Here is a 6000-nt window from a genome sequence, read left to right as displayed (position 1 = left end):
AATGGCCAGAGCTAGTGCTGTTAAACGGGGAAAATGAGCAAGGAGGTCCCTCTACTCGTTCATCATTGCATGTTGGTGACGTGAAAGACAAGTGTTTCTTTTGTGACAGTGTATCAGCTGATGAAGATTTAAGTAATGCTCGCACTTTACAAGAGAGCAATAGTGTTCGTGAAGCAGCTGTGACGCTTTGCGACATGAAGCTATTGGCAAAGTTGAGCAGTGGTGACATGGTGGCAACGGAAGCAAAATATCACCGAAAATGCTTGGTCCAATTACAGAATCGGGTGTGCCAAGCAAAAGCGTAAATAAAGTGTCCAGAAGATAGTAACTCTAAACTTACTTATGGTGTTGTGTTATCCGAAGTGATTACACTCGTTCAAGAAACTTTGCAGTGCAGTGAATCTTCACCAGTATTTAAGCTGTCAGAGCTTGTTCGTCTTGTAACTCGACATATGACAGAATTAGAAGTTAGAGATGCTGATAAAATGGTTCACAGCTCCAGATTGAAGGAAACTATTCTAGCCTACGTACCTGAACTGACTGCACAAACGCGGAGGAGGGACGTGTTTTTAGTGAGTGAGGGAGACGTTGCAGAATTGATTTACGGTGTTTGCTTACAGAATACAGAAGATGATGGAATGTGTTTGGCTAGAGCTGCATCCATCGTGCGGAAGCACATGTTTAAAGCTTTCCCACAATTCAATGGGCATTTTACCACAGTTTGCCAGGAGCAATTAGTTCCACAATCACTTGTAACACTTGTACGGATGATTCTTGAAGGTCCTAATGAATATTGCAAATGAAGAAACTGTTGATGTAAGCCGTGCTGCGCTGTCAGTGTCTCAGTTACTCCGGTTTAAAGCAGTGAAACGAGAAAGAAAGCAAGGACAGGGAAATGTACGCTATCCACTAACTAGCGAGACTCCACTGGCCCTGTACATTTTATTAATGATCCATTCAAAAACGTGGAACAGACGGATCATAGATAGACTGAATAAAATAGGTGTGAGTGTATCATATGATCGAGTTCGGGAGGTATCGGCCACCATGACCAATGCACTGTGTGAACAATTGAAAACCAAGAAGAGAGTACATCAAGATAACCTTCAAACAGGCGTTTTTACTTGTGCTGCCATAGACAATATCGATCACAACCCGTCGTCAGCAACCTCTACGCAAGCATTTCACGGCACAGGGATATCTATAATTCAGCAGCGATACTGCGGTTATAATCAACAAGTGGTCCCGCAAATGCAAAGGTGACTTGGCTGCATGCAAAAATGTTCCTCAGATGTCAATGCTGAAATCATATGTGCTTCTTTCTACCGTTAATAGTGTTAAATTACCGCTACAGAAAGATATTTTATCAAGTATGTGGTTGAAAGCAATCGAGATTATTGACACAGAGAACGGCAGTATTTTTTGAAGAACATGTTACCTGGGCAGCTTTCCATTTGCAGCAACTTCGTGGTAAGATTCAACCTACAAGTCGGTGTGTTTTACTACCCTTGTTGCCAGACTCCATAAACTCGCCTGCCATGATTCGCCATTGCTTTGACTACTCCTGCATGCCAAACAGGCCAGTGACTCAGGTCACAAATCGATTACCATCAGAACAGTTGATTCTGATGTGGTGGTGCTAGCTTTACATGCCTTTCCCAACGTAACCTTGTCTCATCTATGGATTGATTACGGAGTTGGAAGGAATCGAACATACCTCCCTGTCCATGAGTATGCAAAAAAAAAAAAAAAAAAAAAAAAAAAAAAGCTTGGAACCAAGATTTGCAAAGCAATTCCATTCTGGCACGCATTCACTGGCTGTGATACAGTATCAGCCTTTGCAGGACGTGGGAAGAAAACAGCCTGGGAAGCTTGGCAAGCAAACTCATATGTCACTGATGCATTTGTGGAGCTTTCACAGTGTCCTTCGGAAGTTGTAGACAGTTCTTTTAGAGAAGTGCAGCGCTTTACTGTGTACTTGTATGATCGCAGCAGCAACGCAGAGAGTGTTAACGAATGTCGGAAAATGTTCGTCACCAAGAAATGTCGTTCACTGGAAAGTGTGCCTCCAACTGAGGGAACACTTCTTCAGCATATGAAACGAGCAGTGTTTCAAGGTGGACATATTTGGTCTCAGTGGCAGAAGTTAAAACCTAATATACCCGATCCTCAGTAATGGGGCTGGAAGAAAGCTGGTGCTTCATACTCACCTTTATGGTCTTTACTGAAACAAATGTCTGAACACTGCCAAGAGCTTGTTCACTGTGGGTGTAAATAACTGTTCGCGTGCACGTAAATGTGCTAAATTATTTCTTCCCTGCACACCTTTGTGTGTGTGCGATGGTCAGTGTAAAACAAATACTTCCAATGGAAATTAGTGATCTGTGAATGATGGAGGTATGCTAATGTTAGAGGAAAGAAATATTGTGTAATTTGCACACTCTTGATAATCTTGATACTAGAGGCGGCTTGTGAGGGAAGTTGCACCGGTAAAAATTAGTTTTTTCTCTTCAAATTAAGTAAAAAAGTTAATTAATATAATAATTGTTATATATAACAATCAGTAAATTAGGAAAGTTTCCATCTTTTAGTTTTAATAGAAAAATCCAAATCTTACCTGTGTGACTTCCCTCGCGAGCCGCCTCTGCTTAATACTCGTTATATAGTGATTTTTTTATTATGGCAATGTGGAAGTTTTTAATCAAGACATAATTCAGTTCATCACATCAAAATATAGAATGTATCGTTTGTAATCAACGATTTATTTGCCTTTACTGTGTTTCTGCAATGTCCATGTCGGCCATATTGTATGATGACGTCACAGGGGCAAATAAAGGGTTTAGTTTTTGGGGTCTACATCTAAATTGTATTCTTAGGTATATATCTACTACATTACCAAGTGGCATGTTTGTATCATGATTTGCAAGATTCCCCTATCTCGTGACGTTACCCTACTCCACTAATAGTTAGGAGCACTAATAATTTTGATACTAGTCTTCTCAATATTATGTATTTACTTCATTTTTCTGTAAATATGCTCTATTGTAGTCTCCCAATTTTGCGGATCGCTTGTACTTGGTTTTACTTATCAAGTACGTGTGTTCAAATTAAGGATAATTTTAACGGCTAGAGTTTGCAATTCTGAACAAGATCTCTCACAACGAAGAGCAGATCTTTATTTTGCTTCTTTTATTTGTAATCTCTTCACGTGATAGAAATATTTTATCATCATGAGTTGCATAATAAAGACTTCACGATAAACAAGTTGTAGTGTTTGCTTAAGACTTTTATTATAATCTCATGTTTTGATTTTGGAACAGTGCAAAAAAGAACAAATACCGGTAGTTGAATAGTGAATGATACACCATGAAGACTTTCGTTGAATTTCAGAATGGTATTAAAATGCCTATTATCGGTCTTGGAACATTCTTGAGGGTATGTGTTTGTGTTTGTGTTTGTTTTTGTTTTTGTTTCATTGGAAGTTTAACGTGTTTTTTCAGTAGAATCTATATCAGACACTATCTATACTTTAACGCTAGTTCCCAATTATGTGATTCATTTTACTAACTACAGAACTCTTACACTGCTCTAGTCGAATTGGACTTGGGATCCGCACTTGTACAAGGGATTTAATTAATACGCAGTAGTAGTAATAATAAAAAAAAAACACTTTACATAGACTATTCCTAGTCCTAAGGATGCTATTACGTTATACCTAATTCTAAAATAGTGACATGCAATACAGAAAGAGTTGATTGAAGGCAGTCTTCTATATTATACAGGGTGGCCACAAAGTCCTGTTACTCCTGAAAATAAGTAACATAAACCAGTACGTAAATAACTATACGGAAAGAACTGAATGACATGAACAACAATGCTTTCGAGAAGTTTTACTGAGATAGGAAACATTAAGTTTCCAAAGGATCAGTCTGTCGTCCGTCATTCTCAAGACAAAGGATAAAAAGTGCCGCGCTTCTACTCTCCGATCTATGTCTGCGTTCGATAATTCTTGCACGGTGGTAGGTCGATATGGGTGCAGGCCTAAGTCTTGTTTCATGTGCTTTTTCATAGTCGCCTGGGGTATACCCAGTTCCGCAGATCGCTTACGCGTCGACTTCTGCGGCGATCTCTCCACGGACGCCGCAACGAAATGACATGCTTCTGCTCATGTGGACGGTCTGCCACTTCTTTCCTTACCCTTCACACTTCCTGTGGCGAATAGTTTCTGTTTCCATCGTAAAAGTGTTTGTTTCAGGGGAGGATCACGTTGAAATCTTGTCCGAAAGTCTACACGCATTTCTGCGTGTCTTATCTGTGTGGTTTATCTCATGAACCCAACGCGTTCTTCAATGCTGTAACTGGAAATATCAACCATCGTTCACACAATCTGAAACAATGGAAAACCTCGGGAAAACTTACATTAACATTTATAAAGGGGTAACGGGACTTTGTGGCCACCCTGTAGAACAGGCCAATGGTTACAATAATTTTAATCTGGCTTTCAAACCTAATATTTAGAATTAGTTTGACAAGTATGAAATTCATTATATAAGTAGTTTGGTATGACACCTATCTGATACATCAAGTTTTTAATCTTTGTTACCTTTAATTGAGTTTGGTTTATTTTTGCGTCCTTATTCAACGCCGAGGTTATGATGGACGCGACCTACTATTAATGTGGGCTCCATGCCACGGCAGGATTTGAATCAGGTTCAATTGCCAGGTGCACAGACCATCAGGTAAGATCAACCCTCACAGTAAAAGTCATTCCCCACTACATTACCTCGCCTCCAAGAGGACTAAATTACAGGATCACGGCAACGGCCCCAGTTTACCTGAAATTGGTGGCGTACGCAGGGGATCGTAGCTTAACCCCCATTGAGCAAGGTATTATGGAATGGAAAAGCAAATATTTGGTAAAGGTTCTTTTTATTTCAAATCACGCAAATGGGTGTTTATCGACATTCACAGATTTTGGTCTGCTTGATATATGTAAATCCTTTCACTCATACTGAATTTTCCAAAAGTACTTTGGAAAAGTAGGCACTGAAAGGGGAGGTACAAGGAGGGGAAGAGTCAGCCCCTGACATGTATGCAATAACACATAAAAATTATTCTTCATTAATATAAACAACAATAGAAGAGATAGAGAAGTGTAACAAGGCATTATGATTATGCATATTTCAGAGAACTTTTTTGATTAGGGATAGTATCGAGACAAGACGAGACGAGACTTTGTAGTATCGGTCTCGTCTCGGTTTAAAAATAGCTGTCTCGGTCTCGTCTCGAGTCAAAAATCGCCGTCTCGGTCTCGTCTCGGTCAACAAATGCTTGTCTCGATCTCGGTCTCGGTCTCGAGGGCCAAATCTCGGTCTCGTCTCGAAAGTCTCGAAATAAATAGGTGAAATTAAAATTGTAAAAGTATTATTATTGTAAAGTCTGTCATTTTTGCTTCTTATTTTTGGCCTTATTCTTGACTTAGAATTATAGTATGGTGTACTTCTTCAGAGCTAATTTGCTAGCCCTGATGCCTTCCATGCGTGTGTTCCAGTTTCAATCATCAGTGGGTATATCATATCTGGGATAAAACTCTAATAGTAACCCATATTTCACTTTCAGCAAAAGACTTTCTCATATGGCCTCAGTACTGCCTATACAATTAAACTCTATTAAATTAACTTCAGTACTATACAGTAGTTTATTTCCTTCCTTAGAATAAGAATTGTTCAATACATTCTAACGGATAACGCAACACATAGCAGCATGATTGTATTTAATCGTACCGAAATTGAAATTTTATAATGTCTCATTTATTATCCAATACATTCTGTTTTGACTGTCATTTTAAAAACATAATATAACGTTCATTATCTGAACAAATAGGGTAAATTATTACTACAATATATTTTGTTTAAAATTGATCAAATCCTTTATTACCGTTTCACATCTACGTGTTTAATTGACACCTTATAACACGAAATTCCTGAACTTTGTGGTGAG

The 6000-nt window shown here is 38.9% G+C and overlaps 1 pseudogene across 1 annotated transcript in view; it reads left to right on the top strand.

The window, feature by feature from the left end:
* The first annotated feature begins 3138 nt into the window (after positions 1 to 3138).
* The window catches only part of LOC145664184 (aldo-keto reductase family 1 member D1-like), a 47507-nt pseudogene continuing 44645 nt past the window's right edge, over positions 3139 to 6000 (top strand). The window contains exon 1 of the transcript XR_014127329.1: positions 3139 to 3435. The product of XR_014127329.1 is annotated as an aldo-keto reductase family 1 member D1-like (transcript). The remainder of the gene's footprint in view (positions 3436 to 6000) is intronic.

Source organism: Thermobia domestica, chromosome 11 (genome assembly GCF_964235325.1).
Source record: "Thermobia domestica chromosome 11, izTheDome1.hap1.1, whole genome shotgun sequence".
Lineage (NCBI taxonomy): Eukaryota > Metazoa > Arthropoda > Insecta > Zygentoma > Lepismatidae > Thermobia > Thermobia domestica.
The sequence above is the reverse complement of the archived record's forward strand: the minus strand, read 5'-3'. Positions and strand labels throughout refer to the sequence as shown.